We start from the raw sequence: 24,934 nt of genomic DNA, 5'->3' as shown, positions 1-24,934 counted from the left end.
TACGGACGTCTCACAAGCACGTGTTGCTTGTAGAAACTTAAAGTTTCTAGATGCCCGCACCGCGCATGCGCCGGTGCCTTCCTACCCGGAGATCCGGGCGTGTCTCCTCAGTTCTTTCTTTTCCGCGGAGCTGAGAAGTTCAACTTCATCATGCGCTAGCTGAATTCAGTTAAATTTGCCTTCCTTGTCCGCGTTTTTCGCTTTCTTTTAATTACAGTTAACAGTTCTTTTCTTTTCGGTAAAAAAAAAAAAAAAAAAAGAAGATTATTTCCTCCGGCGGGTCGAACGGGCCGGCCACGTGGCTCAGGCCCACTGGCTTCGACCTCGCGGCGGAGATTTTCCGGCCTATGTCCCGGCCAATCACCGGGTTTAAAAAGTGCAGCAAGTGCCAACGCGCGATTTCACTCACGGACCCTCACTGGCGCTGTTTGCAGTGTTTGGGCCCTGACCACATTCCGAAATCGTGCAGGCCTTGCTCTACCCTTACGGCACGCTCATTCAAGCGGCGTTGCCTATTGTGGGAATCGATGTTCAAGATGGACGCAGCTAAGGATCCCTCAGCCTCCACTTCATCCGACACCTCCCCGGTTCGGGCAAAACCGGCATCGACCCCTCCTGCATCGAGCGTGGTGAAACCGGCATCGCTCGCCCCGACACCATCCACGAGCTCGACGTCGGTGCCTGCCCCGGTCTCCTCGGTTCAGGTACCTCTTCCTTCCACAGTGCCACCAATGGTCATTAAAGTGCCGAAAGCTACTAAGCAGAAGCACTCGGCCTCGAAGGAGCGCGATGTCCGTGCAGCAGGACCCCCTTTCGGTGCGGATCCCTCCTTATCGGCTTCGCTACGGTCCGTGCTGGAAGCTCAATTCGTTGAGCTCATGCAGACCATCGGACCCGGGCTCATCGCTGCCATACAGGGTGACCTCCCGGTACCGATCCAAAGGGGCGGTCCGCCCCCTCCCCCTCCCCCACACCGTTCGACCTCGACAACCGACGAGGACGAACGGGGAAGGGCGGCGATGCCCACGCGGCAAGCCTCGCTTACCGATATGCCGCCATTAGAACCCATTACGCCTCTGCGCCAACATGGGACCAGACCTCCGATCGATACTCGAAGCCCTGGGCATAGTCAGGAAGAGTTCTTCCGTACTCCTTACCAGACTTGGGTAGCATCGCAAGAACCCGCATCGCAAACCCAGTTACGATCCACCGCTTCCAGCCCTATCCACTTGGGGGCCTCGGGAGACCATGCGATGCACAGACGATCCCGATCCCCGTCCCGCCACCGAGACGGGCACCGATCGAGACACTCATCCTGGCACTCCTCACGCCATTCGGAGGTGTCACCGCAGAAAAAACTGCAACGTAGGGGATACTCCTCATCAGAGGTGTCCCCTCCGAGGGGCCCGGAGTACGAGGAGACACCGGTGCCCGATTCTCCTTGTCACTCCCCGATGTCCACGGACCTGGAGGCCTCATCCTCCTCCAGCCCGTCCCACAGACCGACGCTGGCGGAACAATTGTCCTTCTCATCATTCCTCCGACAAATGGCGGATGATCTGGATGTGACCCTTGACACGGGCTCCAGATACTCCAAAGAGTATCTGGACACCATGCATTTACCTAACCCTCCAACGGAGTCGCTTCGGCTCCCCTTGCATAAATTACTGGACCAGACCTTCATGCAGTGCTTCGAAACGCCGTATTCCATACCGGCGATCCCCAGCAAACTCGATGCTCGATACCGCATCGTGCACCATAAAGGGTTCGAGGGCCCTCAACTCTCCCACCAATCTCTACTGGTCGAGTCCTCCCTTAAACGCTCTCATCCCTCCCAGGTCTACGCCTCTGTACCGCCGGGCCGAGAGGGGAGAACGATGGACAAATTTGGTAGAAAATTCTACCAAAACTCCATGATGGCGTCACGGGTGCTAAACTACAACTTCTTTTTCTCTTCCTATCTGGAGTTCTTCTTGCCGGTGCTCCGCAAGTTCACTCCGTTCATAGACAACCAAGCTCGATTCGAGTTCGAGGAAGTGGTAGCCTCCCTCTCCCAATTACGCCTCCAGCTGATGCAATCCTCCTTCGATGCATTCGAACTCTCGGCACGCGCCGCCGCAAGCGCGGTAGCTATGCGTCGCCTGGCATGGCTCCGTACTATCGATATGGATCCCAACCTACAGGACAGACTCGCCAACGTACCATGTGCTGGAGCTGACCTGTTCGATGAGTCTATCGAAACTGTTACCAAGAAGCTGTCGGATCATGAAAAAATCCTTTCAATCCATCCTACGGCCCAAACCCAAACCTCAACAGTCTCGACCTTCCAGGCCACCCCTGATTTACCAGCGGCGTTACATGCCCAGACAAACGCCTGCTGCGAGACAGCCTGCGAAGAGACAACCTCCCCAGAAGTCTCAGCAAAAACTTCAGCCACCGGCTGTACCTAAGGCTCCCCAGCCCTTTTGACGCCCCTCCCGGGAGCATAACCTCGGCCTCTCCCATAGGGGGCCGCCTCCATCTTTTTTACCACCGATGGGAGGCCATAACCACGGACCTATGGGGCCTCTCCATCATAAGAGAAGGATACTCTCTTCAATTCCACCGGGTCCCCCCGGACCATCCTCCAAGAGAGTATCCTTCAAGCTCGACGCAGACCGCCCTTCTTCTTCAGGAAGTCCAAACCTTACTTCAGCTTCGGGCTGTCGAGCCGGTCCCGTCAGACCAATTGAACCGAGGGTTTTACTCACGGTACTTCCTCGTCCCGAAGAAAACGGGCGACCTGCGACCCATTTTAGACCTTCGGGCCCTCAACAAGTTCCTGGTCAAAGAGAAGTTTCGCATGTTGACTTTGGCTTCTCTATACCCCCTCCTCGAGCAGAACGACTGGTTATGCTCCCTGGATCTCAAGGAGGCCTACACTCACATCCCCATTCACCCGGCCTCCCGAAAGTTCCTCAGATTTCGGGTGGGAAAATCTGCACCTACAGTATCGAGTGCTACCATTCGGCCTATCTTCGTCCCCCAGAGTCTTCACAAAGTGCCTGGTGGTAGTGGCCGCAGCACTCCGGGACAGGGGTCTACAGGTGTTTCCATACCTCGACGACTGGCTCATCAAGGCCCCGTCAGCCCCAGAGGTCACTTCGGCGGCCTTGGCTACAACCTACTTCCTCCAGAATTTGGGCTTCGAGATCAACTTCTCCAAGTCTCATCTACAACCCACCCAGTCCCTCCCCTTCATCGGAGCGGTCCTGGACACCACCCGACTCCGAGCATTCCTGCCCCGGCAACGCATGGAGTCTCTTCTTCATCTCTGCCAGTCGGTGGCTACTCGCCAAACCCTACCGGCGAGACAACTGATGGTGCTCCTGGGCCATATGGCCTCCACAGTACACGTGACACCCTTTGCCAGACTCCACCTCAGGATCCCCCAGTGGACCCTGGCATCACAGTGGAATCAGACATCCGATCCACTATCCAAACGCATCGTAGTCACACCTGCTTTTCGGCAGTCTCTACTTTGGTGGATGACCTCTTCGAATCTATCCAGAGGTTTGCTGATGCACTCTCCCCCCCATCAGAAAGTTCTCACAACCGATTCGTCGAATTACGCATGGGGGGCCCACCTGGAGGGTCTCCGCACCCAAGGATTCTGGACCAGTGCGGAAAGACTACACCAAATCAATCTACTGGAACTCAGAGCCATCTTCAATGCGCTCCAAGCTTTCCAACACCTACTCCACGACATGGTAATCCTCATTCGCACAGACAATCAGGCCGCCATGTATTATATCAACAAGCAAGGAGGCACGGGCTCGGCCCTCCTTTGCCAGGAAGCTCTACGAGTCTGGGACTGGGCGGTGCGCCACAACGCCCTACTCAGAGCAGTATACATCCAGGGGGAGAACAACGTCTTAGCAGACAAACTAAGCCGTCTGCTACAACCGCACGAATGGACTCTCCATTCCAACCCCCTTCACCAAATCTTCACGCAATGGGGGACGCCTCAGATAGACCTCTTTGCGGCTCCCCACAACGCCAAACTGCCTCAGTTTTGCTCCAGGATCTACACTCCTCATCGCCTCGAGGCAGATGCTTTTCTACTGAACTGGGGGAAACGATTTCTATATGCGTTCCCACCATTCCCGCTGATCCAGAAGACTCTGGTCAAGCTGAAACTCGAACGGGCCACCATGATTCTAATAGCTCCTCGGTGGCCCAGACAACCTTGGTTCTCCCTCCTACTTCAACTCAGCAGCAGGGAACCAGTACCACTTCCAGTGTTTCCTTCACTACTTACTCAACATCAAGGATCACTACTTCATCCCAACCTGCAGTCTCTCCACCTGACAGCTTGGTTCCTCTCAACGTAACCCCTCACCAATTCTCACAAGAAGTGAGGGAGGTCTTGGAAGCTTCCAGGAAGCCCGCCACTCGACAATGCTACTCCCAGAAATGGACCAGATTCTCCTCATGGTGTGTTTCTAAGTCAAAGGAACCTCAGCGAGCTTCCTTATCCTCCGTGCTGGACTATCTCCTACACCTATCTCAATCTGGGCTCAAGTCCACATCCATACAAGTCCACCTGAGCGCTATTGCGGCGTTCCACCAGCCTCTACAAGGGAAACCCCTCTCGGCCCATCCGGTGGTCGCCAGATTTATGAAAGGACTCTTCCATGTTAACCCTCCTCTCAAACCACCCCCAGTAGTTTGGGACCTCAATGTAGTCCTTTCCCACCTCATGAAGCCCCCGTTTGAACCACTCAACAGGGCCCCTCTGAAGTATCTCACCTGGAAAGTGCTTTTCCTTGTAGCCCTTACGTCCGCTCGCAGAGTCAGCGAACTCCAGGCATTGATGGCGGACCCACCATTCACAGTATTCCACCATGACAAGGTGGTCCTCCGCACTCACCCGAAATTCCTGCCTAAGGTGGTCTCCGAATTTCATCTCAACCAATCCATTGTACTTCCAGTATTCTTCCCTAAGCCTCATTCTCACCACGGAGAATCGGCCCTTCACACTCTAGACTGTAAACGTGCCTTGGCTTTCTACCTGGATCGCACCAAGCCACACAGAACCACTCCTCAACTTTTTGTCTCCTTCGATCCTAACAAGTTGGGAAGACCCGTATCAAAGCGCACCATCTCTAATTGGATGGCGGCTTGTATCTCTTTCTGCTATGCCCAGGCTGGATTATCACTTCCTTGTAAGGTCACAGCCCATAAGGTCAGAGCAATGGCAGCCTCAGTAGCATTCCTCAGATCAACACCAATCGAGGAAATTTGCAAGGCTGCCACCTGGTCCTCGGTTCACACATTCACCTCACATTATTGTCTGGATACCCTCTCCAGAAGGGATGGACAGTTTGGCCAAACAGTATTGAAAAATTTATTCTCTTAAGTCGCCAACTCCCCCTCCATCCCACTGAGGTTAGCTTGGAGGTCACCCACTAGTGAGAATACCTGCCTGCTTGTCCTGGGATAAAGCAATGTTACTTACCGTAACAGTTGTTATCCAGGGACAGCAGGCAGCTATTCTCACGTCCCACCCACCTCCCCTGGGTTGGCTTCTCAGGCTAGCTACCTGAACTGAGGAGACACGCCCGGATCTCCGGGTAGGAAGGCACCGGCGCATGCGCGGTGCGGGCATCTAGAAACTTTAAGTTTCTACAAGCAACACGTGCTTGTGAGACGTCCGTACCGGGGCTCTGTCTGATGACATCACCCACTAGTGAGAATAGCTGCCTGCTGTCCCTGGATAACAACTGTTACGGTAAGTAACATTGCTTTTTCTGCCTCTATTTGAAGCACAGCCAGAAGCCAAGCCACCATTTTCTAAAGGAGAATCATTGAAGCGGTAGCTTGATTGTTCAATGTAAGTGATATATTGATATGCTATTAGATAAGTATGCAAGAATCCTTACTGGGAATGAATGTGTAAACTACTGTTTTGTGATTTTTTAGAATTTCCCCTGATGCAGCAAGAAGTGCAAAACAGGGCCTGTCGGGAATTCTATATTTTTTTCTCCCACGCAATAGAGTGCCAGCAGTACTGGGAGAATGATTTGGACTGCTAAGATTTAAACCACGTCCTGAGGATAAAGCACATTTGAAAATAAGTTTTCTTATGAACTGTGATTGAATTTTTTAAACAAGCATACTATTTAAAGAATATATTAGTTTTTCATAACGGGTTTTTTATATGGAGTTTTTGTAGACCAAGGATGTATAATACAGCTAACATAGAGTTTTTCCAGATGACAATAATCCCTGGAAAGAACTGAGGTCTTTTCTCCGTTTAAAGAAATAGGAAACTGCCTCGAATTACCTCAGGTATAGTGGGGTTTCTGAATATATTTTGTGTGGTGTATTGAATCACATTAAGGGGCCTTTTGCAGAATCACAGCTTCCATCAAAGGCAGGTGCCATAAATGTAGGCCAAGGTTTTAAAGACCTACATTTCCGGCGCCTACTTTTCATATAGAATCGTGCCTATTGGCACCTAACATCAAAACCACCCATAACCACACCTGCATTGAAGTTAGGCACCACCAGGTACCACCTCTAAATGTGAATCTGGCGCCTAGTATGGTAGGCGCCTTCTGGTACCTACTTTTTTTTAAAAATGAGAGTTTAATGGTTTTTAAACTGCACAGTCAATTACGATGCCAATTAAACCAATTAAGTTAGGTGGCAGTACAGAACCTATCGCTGCCTAACAGCGCCATTTTGAGAATCCGGGCCTTAGTGGGCATTTGGGGGTTCTACAAATGGTGCCTAAAATGTGGGCGCTGAGTAATGTGGTGCTTAGGTGCAATTCTATAAAAGTTAGGTGTGCTTTATAGAATCGTGGTCATAGGTGTCAATAGGTGGTCTAACCTTAGGTGCACTATATTTATGCCAGGGTTTTCTTGGCCTAAATATAAGTGCCTAAGTCCAAAACAGGGACTTACCAGTAAAACAGGCTCCCTAACCAAGCCTACTTTCTGGTTGGCGCCTAACATCCAATTAAGTGCAGTTAATGTCAGTTACGAGTTAATTGCCAATTATCAGTGCCAATTAAAGCTTTTAAATAACTAAGTTTGACGCCTAAATCAGCTAGGCATCATTTATAGAATCTGGGCCTTGGCGCTTAACTTTGGGCGTGAGCATTTACACCTGCCAAAGGCTGGTGTAAAGTTTTGCTCCCAACTGTTGGCAATTAGATGCACATAGGCAGACGTTCTGGGAATACTCCTGGCCTGCCCATGCCCCTCCCAAGGCCACACCCCCTGTAGAGTTGATGCACATGTTATAGAAAAGAGCATAAGGCAGGTCTTTGAGTAACTTTTAATTACTACCAAGTCGTTGTTATTACCATTGTTAACACCATTTGATTGATAGCTAATTTGTGCGGAGATCTGCGATCTATGCCTAAATCTGTGTGCCCAATTCTGGGCAGCCTACACAGAATCTGGTGACATTTGGCTTATCCAGTGTGTCCATCCATACCAACTACTAATGTGTTCTATTCTTTCCTCTCCGCACCCTGTTTCTAATACACTGACATCCTTCCATGTAGTGCTGCATCAATGGTCATCCCATACAGCCTGTGTCTCAGGACTGGTGCAGAACTATCTGTGTCCAAATTATTACTGGAGTGGTATAAAACGTAATCTAGAAGATGTCACCAGAAAAAGATCAAGTAACCCATCACAGTCTGATTTGATTGATTTGATTTTAATGCTTGATATACCACTCAAACTGAAGTGTTAGAGCAGTTTACAATACTAAAAAACATCTCAGCATACAATAAGTGAACCCACACGTCAGTACAACCCACCCCAGAAGTACAATGGAGTACAGAGTGAAATACAAGTTGTTATTGTTGGTCTATTTAAGTGTACATCATTTATCACCAAAATACCTACAGGAATGTGTGATGCCCTATGTGCCCTCACGATCTTTGCACTTTGCTACACATTGTAATTTGGTTATTCCAGCTCATAAGAAATTAAATTTACAGACTATGAGATCTAGTACTTTCCTATGTTTGGAACCTGCTGAGTGGAACAGACTGCCAGAATACATCAAGCAACAAGATTTATGTAAATTTTTTTTTTTAATCATCTTTAATCATTTTCAAAAGAACAGAAACATACAAACATTAGTCAGTAAATACAGCAAGAAGACCACCTGGTCATAAATAACAATACAAACTAAACCAGCTCATAATAAAATCAGTCAAAGAGCATAGTACGTTCATAAGCAAGAATGAAACCTCCCCCCACTCCTAAACAAACCTTCCAAATAATAATAATAATAATAATTTTATTCTTATATACCGCCATACCCAGCGAGTTCTAGGCGGTTTACATCAATTAGAAAATGATCTGCATTGACAAGCAGATTTACAACAATTTACAACAGTCTGCAATGAAGGGTAGATTTACAACAATTTATTAGAATTGCAGCTTTGATCGAACTAGACAAAGGATGTAGAGAGTAGGGAAAAAAGGGAAGGTCTAGTGAAGGAGGAGAGGAGCAGGGGTGGGCGAGGTGTTATTGTGGGATGAGGGGATAATTAAGGGTCGTGTTTGCTGAATAGGTAAGTTTTGAGTAGTTTTCTGAAGGCAAGGTAAGTGGGGGCCTCGAGTATCATTTGGGCTAGCCATGGGTTCAGCTTGGCTGCTTGGAAGGCGAAAGTTTTATCGAGGAATCTTTTGAGATGACAGAGTTTTAGCGAAGGGAAAGCGAACAGCTGAATTCTACGTGATTTCTTGTTGTTGCAATAAAGGTTAAAGTGGGTGTTGATGTAACTTGGTGAAGAACCATTTGCCGATTTGTAGCAGAAGCATGCGAATTTAAAAAGAACTCTAGATTCGAATGGCAGCCAGTGTAGTTGGTGGTAGAAAGGGGTGACGTGTTCCCATTTCTTTAGGCCAAAGATGAGGCGCATGGCGGTATTTTGGATTATTTTTAGTCTCCTGGTAGTTTTCTTTGTGGCGTTAAGGAAAATGATGTTGCAGTAGTCTAGAATGCTGAGGATGGAGGATTGTACAAGTAGGCGGAATGAGGTGTCATTGAAGTATTTTTTTATGGTGCGTAGTTTCTAAAGTACAGAGAAGCTTTTCCTAACGATGAGGTTGGTATGGTTTTCTAGGGTTAGATTTTGTCCAGCGTGACTCCCAGGATTTTTAAGGTCGGTTCGAGGGGGAAGGTCATTCCTTTTAGTTGAATTGTAGTTTCCTTGATTTTATCTTTGGGGGAGGCTAGGAAGAATTTTGATTTGTCGGGGTTTAATCTCCCCTCCCTCCCCAAACCCCCTCCCCCCTCCATGCCAGGTGGGTATTCATAAGAAATAAGGCGCATTCTGTAGAGTGAAACAGCAACACATCAGGCATTCAAGAGTCAACTACGGGCCACCAGTGTTAACGTGGACCAGAAGTGTGAACCACTGACCCAACTTAGAGTCCATGTCTTTTATCGATCTGCGCTCCATTGAAGCTTGCATGATCATCAGAGAATGCCATTGTGATAGAGAAGGCACAGTCAGAGCCACCAAGCATTGAAGTATACACTTTTTCCCCAGAAGAGTCACACGATGAAGAAAATCATGTAGTCCCCTGGTCTGGGGTGTGCCACTTGATAACAGCCAAATAACATCAAAGGTGAACAATGCCCCACACAGCTCCACGAGCGTGACACAAAGGAAATCAAAGAGGACCAAAAAGACAAAACCTGTGGGCAAGTACAAAACATATGACCAAGGGAAACATCCGTACATGAACATTTGGGACACTGGCCAGTTGGACATAATGTTGCAAGATAAGCCCTATGGGGTGAAATATACATAAGCAGTACATATTTATAATGTTGCTCATATTGAGGGGCAGTCATAAAAGAAACTCTGTAAGAGCCCAGGCTCTAACGAAATTTAGCAAGTTTGGGTAAATTAAAAAAATTGTTAAAGCGCCATCTGGTTTGTAAGATGAAATATGATGGTTGATGCCATTTATATGAATTGGCAATTTTGATGTTTTGATATGTTTGTTTTGTTTTGTTATTTTTTAATTGTGTATGTTTAGTTGTAATCCGCCTTGTTTAAAGCTGGAATATAAATAATAAACTATAAACTACAATATAGTAGTCATTCAATTGCAACCTTCATTATCATATCCTCCCATTGACAATATAAAAAGACTCAATAAAAACTATGTTACCATAGCATTCACACTCACATGACTTCCCATGAAATATAATTCACTTCACAATACAAAACTCTCATTGAAAAGCCACATTTTCAATAACTTTTGAAAGCTCAAATAGCTTTGCATGGATTGCAATTCAATTGGCAGTTATTCCTGTCCACACTGTGAAGGATATATCCCAGCTACCAGGCATTTTGCTTGTTTAGTTACGTTTTAGATACAAGCCTTTCAGTGTGTTAAAATAATAACTTATTTAGAATATCTCTTCCATATCCCAATAACCCCGACCCATTCTCTCCCCATTGCCTTAACCAAAAAAATAACAAACAATCCAGTCAAAATAAAGTGAGGAAATAGCATAAGAACATAAAAATTGCCGCTGCTGGGTCAGATCAGTGGTCCATTGTGCCCAGCAGTCCGCTCCCACGGCGGCCCCTAGGTCTAAGACCAGTGCCCTAACTGAGACCAGCCCTACCTGTGTACGTTCCGGTTCAGCAGGAACTTGTCTAACTTTGTATTGAATCCCTGGAGGGTGTTTCCCCCTATAAGAGCCTCCGGAAGAGCGTTCCAGTTTTCCACCACTCTCTGGGTGAAGAAGAACGTCCTTACGTTTGTACGGAATCTATCCCCTTTTAACTTTAGAGAGTGCCCTCTCGTTCTCTCTACCTTGGAGAGGGTGAACAACCTGTCTTTATCTATTAAGTCTGTTCCCTTCAGTAACCAATAACCAATTTTAACCAAATGCACAATATCCCCCACCCCATAAGAACATAAGAGTTGCCATAATGGGACAGATTAAAGGTCCATCAAGCCCAGTATCCTGTTTCCAACAGTGGTCAACCCAGGTCACAAGTACCTGGCAAGATCCCAAGGAGTAAAACAGATTTTATAGTGCTTATCCTAGGAATAAACAGTGGATTTCCCCATCTTAATAATGGCTCGTAGACTTCTGTTTTAGGAAATTATCCAAATCTTTTTAAACCCTGCTAAGCTAACTGCTTTTACCACATTCTCCAGCAATGAATTTTCCAGAGTTTGATTACACATCAAGTGAAGAAATATTTTCTCTGGTTTGTTTTAAATTTACTACCTAGTAGCTTCATCGCATGCCCCCTAGTCCTAATATCTTTGGAAAGAGTAAACAAGCGATTCATATTCACTCATTCCACTCTACTCAGTATTTTATAGACTTCTATAATATCTTCCCTGAGTCATCTCTTCTCCAGGCTGAAAAGCCTTAGTCACACACAGTATATGAGGTGTGGCCGCACCAAGGAGCGATACAAGGACATTATAATATTCTCATCCCCATTTCCCCTATAATTAAACAATCATTCTTCTCTCCTACACACACACGCACACACATACTTACAGTTTCCACTTGTAGGATACTACATGTTATCCAAAATCAATTTTGTTACTATCCACCTTTGTGCTACACAATCTCTTTGGTAGATGAATCTGCAAGACCCCTTATTTCAGTGGTTCTCAAACAAGTCCTTCGGGAACAAAAGTCAGTTGGGATTTCAAGCTATCCATGCCTATGGAGGATCTGGATTTGCATACACTGCCTTCATTGCATGCAAATTTATCTCATGCATATTCATTACTGATATGCTAAAAACCCAAGTGGTTGGTGGTACTCCACCAGAACTAGTTTGAGAACCATTGCCCTATTTGGTAAAACCTCCTGCACCATCCCTTGCCATCAGAGGAGCCAGCTCTGTGGTCACTGTGGATGCTCAAGCACTGCCAATATTGAGCAAACGTCTTTACTGTGTCCAAGGAGGGGTTATTTCCTTTGGGTATAGCACCCCTAATCATGTTAAAAAGTTTACTTCTATGTTTGCCATATATATCCACAAAGCTTTCTAATAATTGAAATAGCCACCAATTAGAGTGTGACTATTGCTTCGACAGATCTGCTTGTATCCCATGACCTTTGCTTCCCAATCCTATCTTGCAAGCACACTCTTGAATCATAAAATGTAGAGTTTGGTTCCAATTTGTTAATCTCTTCATTTCCTATTCTATTTTCTTTTGGGTACACTGGAGGTTTTTTGGGAGGACAGTGTCTCCATATGGGTTAGTAAGATAAGATATTGCAGAGGCTGGATATGCAAAGAGTTTTACTTCACTACCTGGAAAGGTCCAATGATTCTTGACTTTCCAACCATCTTTTTGTTCTAACCAGTCAGTCAAGATGAGGCAGACCAGTCTCCAAGGCTTCTATCGCCAGATGGATTCGCATGGCAATTTCGTCGATGTACATTGGCTATGGTAAACAGTCACCTATTTCTCTTAAATCTCATTCAACCAGAAGTGTGGCGTCTTCATGGGTTTTATCTTGGGCAGTTCCACCCAAAGAGATCTGTAGACCAACTATTTGGTCTATTCTCCATGCCTTTACAAGGTTCTACAGCAGTGTATCACAAACTGTTTGCCACCTGAGATTTCAAGTGTGCTGCGAGACGCCAGAGAGGAGGAGAGGCTGACTGCCTACTGGACGTGTCTCTTGTGGCAAGAGGCACATTCTGTAGGCAGTCAGCTGCCACCAATGCCTCTCCTTCTCCCTGGCATCTTTCCTCTTCTCTACACATTTTCTTTTACAGCACCCCACACTGGCAGCTCAGGAACCCATCTGGAGGGCCTCTGCGCATGTGTGGATATCGACACGGTGACATCATCGCATCAAAGTCCACGCACTTTCAGGTGCCCTTGAGCTGCGGCTGCTGGTTTAGTATGCTGTGGCTTGCAAAGTTTGCTAGACACTGTTCTACAGAGGGAATGTGGTGGCTCGAGAGGACGTCACTTTGGGGTCCTTGGTTTTGCAGGCAGGGTCATCTGTCCCACTGTAGACATCTGACGTTGCTTTGGTATGCCACCTAATGTACAGACTCCTGTGTTTATGTAACAGAATGAAAGATTAGGTTCTTACTTTGATCATTTTCTTTCTGTTAATACACACAGGAGACTGCATGGCCTGCCCTATGGGTTTTGCAATTCACCTGCTTTCTGCCTTGGATTACCCTATAGTCCAGAACTTGGAGTTCTTCTCTTGTCAGTTGATTGCCCATGTATAAATAAATTACTAATAAAGTACTGAGTTTGTTGAGCTATGGAGTGCCTTATGTGTTAGTGCTATTTGCATAAAGCAGATTGGTTCATTGATACATCTATGTTGTATGTTCATGATAATTATTGTCTTTTTCATGAGTTACAAAGCAGAACAAAAATGTATGATATCTTTGGGGAAGTTCCCCGTGCCCCTCCTTCTCTCTTCTGTTACAACTGAAGAGGGCACTATACTCCACTGGTGAAGGAAGAGAAGCTGAAAGATGTGACTGACATTCTTCTGCAAGCAGTTTGCGAGCATGGATCGATCACCTAATATACAGAGTCCTGTGTGTATTAACAGAAAGATTATTCAGGTATGAACCTAATCTTTCATTGTCAAAAGCATGTTGTAACAGAGATTCACACAGCAGTAGTGAGTACATAGAGAATGACACAGTGACAGAATTTGTTACCGTCTCTGTTCCCGCAGATAACCGCGGGAAAACGTGACTCAAACTTAATGAACTGGAAACCGATGAAATGGCCACTGGATCCTCTTCTTAATGCCCCCACCAAGCTAAGGGGTAGCCTAGTGCAGTGTTTTCCGGAAGGCACATCTTGCAATTTGGGTTTTCAGTATAGCCATAGAGATAAAATTGCATGCAAAGGATGTTCAATGTATGCGGATCTGTCTTGTGCACATTCATTATGGCCTTTGCTTAGGTGTGTCCCCAGAACAGGTTTGTGCAGTGTTTGAGAATCAGGGAAACCACAGTTCAGATTTCATTTCCGTTGATGATCCTTGTGACTCTTGGCATTTAATGCAGCTCTGCATGGTAAACTACACGTTAAGTAGGTAAGGCAGTTTAGTAAAAGGGCCCCTAAGTTTGTATTTGAGGCAGTGGAGGGTGAAGTGACTTATCCGAGATTACTTTTCATCCAGTAAGGTTGTCTAAAAAATCCAGGATTAGCAACTAGATCATTTTGCCCTACTAGGTTGGACTACATCTCCATGCATGCAGTCAGATAAAACCATAAGAACATAAGAATTGCCGCTGCTTGGCAGACCAGTGGTCCATCGTGCCCGGAAGTCCGCTCAATCGCTGGCCCTTAGATCAAGAACCAGTGCCCTACTTGAGTCTAGCCTTACTTGCATACGTTCTGTATCACTCTGGAGGGTGCTTTCCCCTATAACAGCCTCTGGAAGAGCATTCCAGAGTTCTACCACTCTCTGGGTGAAGAAGAACTTCCTTACGTTTGTACGGAATCTGTCCCCTTTTAACTTTAGAGAGTGCCCTCTCGTTCTCTCCACCTTGGAGAGGGTGAACAATCTCTCTTTCTCTACTAAGTCTATTCCCTTCATTATCTTGAATCAGGACTGAATTAACTTGTCAGAGAAAGGGCTATTGAAAACAAGAAAATTGACCCAATGATCTCCACAGACAAATTCAAGAAGAAACAAAAAACAATGTGGAGAAATGATGTTCCTGAGATGGACTTTATTAATATTAAAATAATATTAAAACTTGGCAAAAAACCATAAAAACCTCTAGGGCACAGTCCGCTGAAAAGCTTTGGACCCTGGAACCCAACACTGTCCATTTTTTGACAGAATGTCTTCTTCAGGGGTCCTATGAAAAATATTATAATGAGTTTCATGCCGTAGTATCCTGTGAGGAAGGGCAATGCCAGCTGACAATCTTACTAATTGGCGAGCAGAACACAATCTTGAATGTTTTACTAATGTACCTGTGGCAATGGAGAATGTTTTAAAACATTACTAAAAACGTTTCTGTTTACAGACACATATAACCAATGAAACTATAAGGATGCAGGAAATAGTTCAGACTGATCAGAAACAACAAGCATAAAGTCAGCATTTAATTATAAAAAATTCTTAATTCTCTTTCTTTTACTATTGAATATATAATTCCTCCTTTTAATTATGGTATTTTTATATAGTCATTTTATGTAAACTGCATAGATGTTCTCCGATTACAGTATATCAAGTATAAAATAAACTTGGACCTGCTGACCACATGCTTGTTGGCCATTTAATTTCTTTATAGGTGTGGTTTTCTTTCATTAGTAGGCTAGAGAGTCACTTGGGAAAATTCCAACCCTTTTGAGCAATGGCTGCACTAACTCGGGTTAATCCCCTACAAACCCACATGTGGGTTGGGCAGTTCTTGTTTGCACTGTGGTCTGGCTAGAAAGAATTGTTTTGTAATCCCACAGTTGCTCATTTAACAGCTATTTCAGCAGTTATATACTATAACCACACAGCATACTTCCAGAATCCAGCATCTAAAGAGTTAAATTTCACTTTTTTGCCTCCTCCTTCCCACTTGTACTAAATAAATAGCAAGTGGGAAAGAGAGAGGCATTCACCACCATTTAATCACTGGAATTAGGCGTTAACCAGTGGATTTAATCAACTATTTGAAATCAGCAGGGCAAAGCTGGTTATCAGCATAGCCATCCTAAGCAGGTGGCCAGATTGCTGGGGGAGGGGGATCATGGGAGGTGGGGGCGGAAATACAATGCCTGGAATAATGTGCTGAGGCCAGAGAGGTAATTACGCAGCCATGAACCCTTCATGGATTCAGCAGTTGATTTGCTATGCGCGCAGAAGCTGAAACCAGCACTTAAAGAGGGGCTCTGATATTTCCCAGTGCAATGCATTCTCTCTGTTAAAAAATAAAACAAATATTTCAGTTGCCTGCCTCTATATTTTTGGGGAATATTAACCATTTGCCACTTTGCTGAACCATGGGAGGCAAGAACACCTGGAGATCAGCTGGACACTTATTATTCACTCCAGCACTTGGGCTGAGGTAGCAAGTTTGGGGGGGCTGTGGCTCCAATACACTGAATTTCCTTCAGACTTAAACAAAGGAAGCCAATATGTGGTGTTGAAGGAGAATAGATTTTCTGTGGGAAAAAGTTAAAGCTTAGAGAAGGGCTCCATCTTGCAAGGCCTGGAGTTTCCAGTGTTAGGAAAGGTAGAACCACGGGGGTGTCAATTCCTTTCCTATTACATAAGATTGAATTTTCAAGAATAATAGGTCATCTCCCAGTGTGTTTTTTTAGGTTCTGTTGATTTACGATCAGGACTAAATGGAATATTTTTAATAGCTTAACAAAATAATGAAGGATTCATTTTCTAATATTACAGATACTCATCTCATGTTTAAGGGGGGTTTTACTTTTCAGTAAGTTAAAGATACTCTAGGAGTTTGTTAGGAAAGCAATTCACAAATATTGATCGAACTCTCTTGTGTGATTTGAACTACTACTGAATATACTGCCTTCAGAAAACAACTAAAAACATGGCTCTTCACAAAGCTCAATGAGGGATGCTGCTTAAATTAGACTCCACCAAAGGTCTACCCTATAAAACTGAAAATATCTTGTAACCCCACCCCACTGTCTATGAATACAATATTGTAACTTTATGAACCTAAGGTTGCTAAAACAGCAACCTGATCATTATAATTATGTATGTATTACGTATTGATCATTATCGTACAAATAGTCTCACGTAATACAACTAATATCTGTAACCTACCTAGATAGGGTAACCAGACGTCTGGGAAAACCTGGACATGTCCTCTTCTTAGAGGACTGTCCGGGTACCCGGAGGGATTTCCAAAACCCGGCAGTTTGTCTGGGTTTTGGAAGTCCCCAGCTTGGAGCTGCGTCTGGAGGCCCTCTTTGTATGTGCGGACGTTGACGTGATGACATCATATGCACGCGCACGTGACTTCATCGCATCAACATTCAATGGCGATCGCTCTGAGAAAAGGGATGTGCCTCAAAGTTCTGTTCTTTTTAATATTTTTATAAACTATATTGCTGAAGGATTATTGGGTAAGATTTGCCTCTCTGCGGATGATACCAAAATTTGCAATAGAGTAGACATGCTGGATGGTGTGAATAACATGAAGAAAGACCTGGTGAAGCTTGAAGAATGGTCTGAAATATGGCAGCTAAAATTTAATGCCATGAAATGCATTTGGGCTGCAAAAACCCGAGGGAATGGCACAGTTTAGGGGTGAAAAACTTATGTGCATGACAGAGGAGCGGGCCTTGGGTGTGATTGTATGTGATGATTTTAAGGTGGCCAAAGAGGTTGAAAAGGTGACGGCGAAAGCTAGAAGGATGTTAGGGTGCATAGGGAGAAGTATGGACACTTTTCTTTGGGACCAAAAAGTAAATAGAATAATGCCCCAGACTCTTTGTGAAGCAATGGCTCAACAGCCCCTAGCTCCAGGAAATGAAGAAAAAGGGCAGTAGCCTGTCGCTTTGCTCCAAGCCAGCTGTTTAGGAAGCCAAGGAAGTGTCAGGGACTTATAGAGAATGACATGGGGACAGAATTTGTCCCTATCCCTGTGGTTAAATGTAGGAAATCATCTCAGTGTCATTCTTTAAGGAGAGAGGGAAGAATCAGAGTATGAATGGGCACAGCCACTGACCTTCAAGCCTTGCATTGAAGAATGCTGGTATAGAAGGACTGAGGTTGAGATAGACACTAAAGAATGATATGGGATGGTTTCCTGTGGTTATCCATGCGAACAGGGACAAATTCTGTCCCTGTGTCATTCTCTAGTCAGGAGTGGGCAGATAAGCTGCAGGAGTAATGTATTGTGTGTGAATGTCTAATATAACTGACTGTGTGTGTCTACTGTACTTTTGTAACCCGCTCTGAGCTCACGGGAGGCCATGTTGGTAGAGGCACTCCCTTAAATATTTGAACATAAACATTAAGATAAGTACTATTTAAATTAAATTATTATGAATGATATTTATTGAAGAATCTATACAAAGAAAATATTAAAACAATATTAAAAAATAACAAAAGTTGCGGAGGGTGGGGTAAATTTTCCCAATTTTTATAGGTATCATCAAGCCTATATAATACATTAAGGTATGTACTGGATCCTCCCTGAGCTCTTGGAACATCAGCGAGATTGGTTATATCTTGAATGGAAAATCATGTCCCCGATGAGACTTTCTCATATATTAAATATAAGATTACCTAGTTATGCTAAGGACAATGTGATTTTATTGGACACATGGAAAATAATTAAATTTATTGATAAATTAAAAGATGCTCCCATAATGAAATCTACTTTGCAATCCTTATGGTTAAACTCCAAGATTCAAATAGGCGGTGCTGGGATTGCTTGGAAGAATTGGATGTAGGCAGGAATTCGGACATTAGATGATGTTATATCTAATGGAAATCTGCTTGATTTTTCACAACTGCAACAATCATTTGGAATTTTAAAATCTCAACAATATAGGTGGTTGCAGTTGAAGCAGGCCATTCAGAGTGGGTTCCCTGAATGGAAAAATTAAAAAACTTATTTTAGCCTGCAGATCCTTTGCTACCAAACTGATCAAGTAGGACATCAGGCTGCCCAGTGGTACAAATTGATTTCTGGATTTTTGACTAAGAAGCCAAAAAATAGTCTTAGAGACATCTGGAGTTTCGAGATAAAACAGTATATTTCTGTATCTCATTGGCCACGAATTTGGACTTGGAGATTGAAATGCACAACATCAGCAACTATGAGACAAACATGGTTATTTTTGTTACATAGGATTTTCTGGACCCCCAGTTCAGTTAAATAAAATAGATAGTTCTAAGTCTAATCGATGCTGGCATTGTCATATTGATATAGGGACTCTTGAGCATCTGTTGTTTTTATGTCATTTTATATTTATATTTTGGAAGTCAATCTGGGGACAAATAAATCTGATTCAAGATTCAAATGTTCCACTGTCATATGAAGCTATAATATGTGGAACGATACTACATGTGAAACCCACTTTAGATAAATATAAGAACCGTCTTTTTATGATCCAGCCGTTCAATTGATCATGAGTAATTGGAAAAATCATGACAGAATAAGTTACACTTTTTGGTGGGTGAATGTGTGTACTACGTACAGATATGAAAGAATTAATGCAGAGTGTAGGGAATTTAGTAATGTATTTAATAAAGTTTGGAGCCCATTGACTAACTTTGTGAAATTATAATAATGTTTATTTATCTTCTCTCTTTTCTTCTGTTCATTTACCTTTACGAATCCATGGGGGGGGGGGGAATAAATATTGATGGTTACATTGGGTAACTCTATTTTCTTCATTTATATCATATACTATGTTATGTTACTATTAAATATATGAATTCTGGAAAATTTTGATTGATATATATGTTACCCATACTGTTAATAGTGCAATGCATGTAATAATTATTGTTCTTTTATTTGTATGACACTGTTCTAGATTAAAAATCAATAAAGATTTTAAAAAAATAATAATAACAAAAGATTAGTTGATCCCATGAAGATCGGGATTTTTGTGATCTGTTTCACAGTAACCATTGGGTCATCTGAGGATCATAATCAACAAATGAAGATTTAAATATTTCAAGTGAATATGCTTGCTGGAATTTAAAGTTTAAGTTGCATATATTGTATTCTGGCCAATGAATAGCCATAACATATGATTGCTATTAACTGCATTTTCTCACCTGGATATGGAAATGATATGCCAGAGAGCAGCAACCTTCCAGTGAATTCTGGTGTCTTGTGCCTTCACCAAATAACCTAATAAGATATTATCCTGGCAGAGGTGCCAGGTCCTCCACTTGCATGGGGAACTGGGAAAACGCTTCTGTTTTCTGCCACTTTTTTTAGGGTGTATTGTGAAGCAGCCCAGTCCAGCCCTACATTCTGCTTGGCAGTCTGCTATTTATTGGCACCCTGCTGCTATTTGCGATTTTGCAACATCCTCCACCTGCCAGCGGCATTTGCAGTAATAAATTACGGTAAAAGCTGTGCCAGCCCCTTCAAGAAGCAAAATGCACAGTCTGAAGACATTTGTTTGAGTTCACATTCAGGGACTGAGTTTTACCATTAGCAGAAATTTTTTAAAGCACCTTCTATTGAGATGCTTTGTATGGCTAAAGAGAAAGGGAGAGAAATGTCGATGAGGGGAGAACAGCACTGGAAAGAAGGGTAGATCCATTCTTTCATGCTTACCTCCACAGAATAAGGCTAAAGCAGAAATGTTTTCAGTGCCAGCATCAGCCTAGTCTCTTCCAAGACTTTTTCAAAGTATTTAGTGTTTATATACTTATAGACCAAGTGGTTTACATTCAGGTACTCAAGCATTTTTCCCTATCTGTCCTGGTGGGCTCACACTCCATCTAATGTACCTGCAGCAATGGAGAGTTAAGCGACTTGCACATGGTCACAAGGGATTTGAACCCACCCTCTCAGGGTGCTGAGGCTGTAGCTCTAGCTTCTGTGCCACACTGTGCTGAAGTAAAAAGAAGGGAGAGGAGCTCACCATCATTCAAAAATCTTCAGGAATTCCATTCTACCCAAGGATCCAGAGTGAGGGTCATATTTAGAGATGCATCACCATCCACACTAAGGTCAACCTTTTTCTGCTCTTAGGTAATGGGATCCTTGTCAGTTCTCTAATTCCATTTTCAATACTCCATAATTATGTAAAACACAATATTGTCTATACTCCTATTACGTGGAGGAGCATTTTCAATAGGATGTCTAAGTCTGACTCAGGACGTCAAGAGTTAGACATCCCAAAAATAAAGTTCATTATTGGAAAGATGTCCAGGAAAGCAGGACGTTTCAAAAATCATGTTCCTAAACGTCTCTTAGATCGCTGTATAAAATACGTTCTACTGAATGTCCAAGTGTTTTGGTTATCAGATTCCTAAACGTCCAACTTAGATAACCTAAAAAATATGATTATATGACCTTCAGAACATCTAAAGTAGATGTCCCATTAGTTGTGTAGAAAATGTCCCTGATGACATCAATATTGCGATTGTATCAAAATTTTAATAAAACTTGAAAACTTGACAATGTCACCGCAGTAGGCATAGGATATTCCCAATGTCCTGCACATCCATATATAGCCCTGCATGTGGAATAATAAGTCTTTGTGGGTAGTGAAAAGTTTGTGGTTGAAGAGGGGAGGTATTGGAGAGAAGATAAAACCAAAAAAAAAGAGACAGAGAGTGACAGAGAGAAAGAGAGAGAGAGAGAGAGAGAGAGAGCTACAACTAGAGTGTGAAAGACAGAGGATGAGAAAGGGTGTGTGTATGAGAGATAGAGAGTGACCCCCAGAGTGTGTGAGTGAAAGAATGTATGATGGAGAAAGAAGGGAGCCAAATTACTCCCCATGGGAGATGGAGGCTCTTATGGAGCTGTGCCTCTGTTATAGGAGGCAACTCTTTGAATTCCATGAGCGGAGGCGCCAGTGTCTCTCAAAGGGCCTGGCGGGTCAACTGGAGCACTAACTAAGCTCTAGACAACCTGTGCTATTTAGGAGCTATCAGGGCCCCCACATAATACCTATGGCCTCTTAATATGAGTGGCCCCCAATGATGTCAGCCCACACAACTCTCCCTGCAAGCAGCTTACTGCTGCTTGTGTAAGGCCACATGTGGAATATTGCACAGCATGTCACAAGTTACAACCATGTATATGAAGGCAAGAAGGCCCATTGCCTGACCCCATTCTCCATCAACATGTGTCTTGCAGGCACTTTGGGATACACAGGGATCTTGAGTCTTTGAGACGCTGGTGTAGGTGGGTGCATAGACAGAGCAGGGCCTCATCAGGCATCTGAGACAGTGTCTCAGAGCTCAACATAAGAACCTCCCCCCCCCCCCAGTAACCCTACAACCTAACCTAATCCCTCATCATGTCCCAGATGTAATGTGCCCTACCTCTTCTCTGCTCCTACAACCCCCAGTACCTCAACCAATGAGATGACATGGGAAAAATCAGGGGAGGGGGGAAGGCACATACCGTATTTTCTCGCATATAACGCGCGCGTTATACATGGTTTTTACAAACCGCGCATACCCTTGCGCGTTATATGCGTGAGCGCATTGTACAAAATTTTTTTTACATAGTTTCCCCCCCAACGCCCGATTCATCACCCGGAAGGAGCGCTCGCACTCCCACCCCGAAGGACCGCTTGCACCCCCACCCGAAGGATCACTCGCACCACCACAGCCTCCCCCCCTCCCCCATGGAGAAGCTGTCTACCTTGTTTCCGGATGCCAGCCCAGCTGCTTCCTCTGCCGGCGGTCCTGCCCCTTCTCAGAGCCCTGTGCTGCGCTGCTTCCTCTTCAGGCAGTCCCGCCCTTTCTCTGACGTCAGAGAAAGGGCGGGACCGCCGGAAGAAAAAGCAGCGCAGAAGGGCTCAGAGAAGGGGCAGGACCGTCAGCAGAGGAAACAGCTGGGCTCGCTGGCATCTGGAAACAAGGTAGACAGCTTCTCCATGGGGGAGGCTGTGGGGGTGCGAGCGGTCCTTCGGGTGGGGGTGCGAGCGGTCCTTCAGGGTGGGGGTGCGAGTGGTCCTGCGGGGGGGGTGAATCGGACATTGGGGGGGGGCATCAGGCTTTCAGGGTAGGGACAGGACTTCAAGGGGGAAAGGAGAGTCGGGGCAGGCGAAAAGGGAGTCGGGGTCTCCAGAGGAGAGTCGGGGCGGGCGAAAGGAGAGTCGGGCAGCATGCGCGGTGTACGGGTGTGCGCGGTATATAAAAATTTCTGCACATAAATTTGTGTTTTTCGCGCGCTATACCCGTGTGCGCGTTTTACATGGGTGCGCATTATCTACGTGAAAATACGGTATGCCCCAGTATCTATCAGTTCCAAATGATACATTCTCCCACACACTCATATATAGTTTATTGCTGCAGCTGGGGGGGAAAAATAAACATAGTCATTAGAAACACCAACAGTGGGCACTGAACCCCAAACCTTGGCATTGCAATACCTCAGCCCAAACCACCACACCACATAATCAGCTGACAGAAGGGAAAGGAATGACAGAAAGCACTTACTATATCCCTGGCCCCTCAAGCCAATAACCCCTCACACCCCTCAAACCATACATCACAGTCACAGGTTGGGATGCTACCTTGCAAGACATACCTGAGAGTGCAAAACCAGCAGCCCAGTACATTTTATCAGCACAGGGCCTGGCCTAAAACCATTCTCTCTCTGTTTCTCCCTCCCCCTATCCCACAGAACCCCACCTATATCCATATGTGTTCCTCCACTCTCCATGTACCCCCCCCAAGGTTCTTTTTTTGTAAGGGTCTACATTGACAGCCCAAACACCACTCAGCTGGTCAACAGTTAGCATGATTTCCATACACAGACAGGTACCCAGAGGTCACATCCCCTACCCTCAATCCACAACCTTGCCATCTTCGAAAGAAATCTCCACAGTTGGGGCCACGTTCAGGCAGGACAACAAGCTCCCCTGATGGGCTTCAGGCAGCAGCATGATTCCCAGCATACCTGCTCCGACAGCCCTGTCCACATACAATGGTCCCATCTGTGTATCATCACTGGACTACCGCACCCTCTGTCGCACACTGCCAGGCCACCCATCAGGGTTCTATGCTGTCATCTCATCGGTGCCATCGGTCACACCTGACTCCTGGTGCCAGAAATAAACCATATACCTGTGCCATTTCCTGCCTCCTGACCCTCAGTAGCACTACTATGCAACCCATATATGATGTGATCACCCTAACTCTATGTCTTTATCACACACAGGCCAACATGAGCAGCTGGAGAAGGAGCAGAAGGTGGCCCAGGAACATCAGAAGATGGTCCAGGAGAATCAGGAGATGGAGGAGGTACCCCAGGAGGTGGAGGTGGACCAGGGGGCCTGAGAGGTGCCACTCCTAGGAAGAGAGGTGGAGGCAGGACTTGGAGGAGCCTCGGGGGCCACCATCCCAGCCCCAAGGCCCTGCTGCTGTGAAAGCACCCCCTACAGGGCCTACCCCCTCTGATCACCTTATGCAGCTCCTGCAGCAAGTCTTAGGCCCTCTTCTATCAAACTGCGATAGCAGTTTTTAGCACGGGGAGACACGCTGAATGGCCCGCGCTGCTCCCAATGCTCATTGAGTTCCTGTGAGCGTTGGGAGCAGCGTGGGCCATTCAGTGCAGCTCCCCGCGCTAAAAACTGCTAGCACAGTTTGATAGAAGAGGGCCTTAGTCATCTCAGTCATGCAAAGAAACTAGCTGCAGGAGCTGCAGCAACATGCATGGTCAGGTCTGTGGCCAAATTGTGGGGCTCCTGCAGCAAATGCTAGAGGCATGGCAGCATCCTCCTTAAGAGATTGGCCCAGAGAGGCACAACAGTGGGCAGACTGAACAAGCCAGCAGTCCATTGAGGGCCATATCCTGTTTCCAACTGTGGCTAATCCAGCTCACAAGTAGCTGGCAACATCCCAATGTAGTTCTACCCCAGTGTGAAGGCAGAGTGAGTGCAGAACCTGGTTTCCCATGTATCACTGATATTCAATGACAGAACCAGGATGACTATCCAGTTAACTTAGGACAGGGCAGCAAAATGGCTCTCCTGAGTTAATGAGTTAGTAATCCAGGCACTGCCGTTAAATATCAACAACTAGATATACAGTGTCAGCACTCAGATTATGGCTGACAATGAAAATCAAGGGACAATTCAGCCAGCAGTCACCAGCAGTTTAAAAAGTACTTACTGCCGCTGTTTTAATATCTTATGTTGTGCTACATATTCCTGACCTAATAACTTCAATCAGAAAATGATCACCTATCCTAATGGATTGACAACCAGATTCATTAAACTGC

The sequence above is a fragment of the Geotrypetes seraphini genome, chromosome 11 (genome assembly GCF_902459505.1).
Source record: "Geotrypetes seraphini chromosome 11, aGeoSer1.1, whole genome shotgun sequence".
Taxonomy (NCBI): Eukaryota; Metazoa; Chordata; class Amphibia; order Gymnophiona; family Dermophiidae; genus Geotrypetes; species Geotrypetes seraphini.
This window is presented reverse-complemented; position numbering follows the sequence as displayed.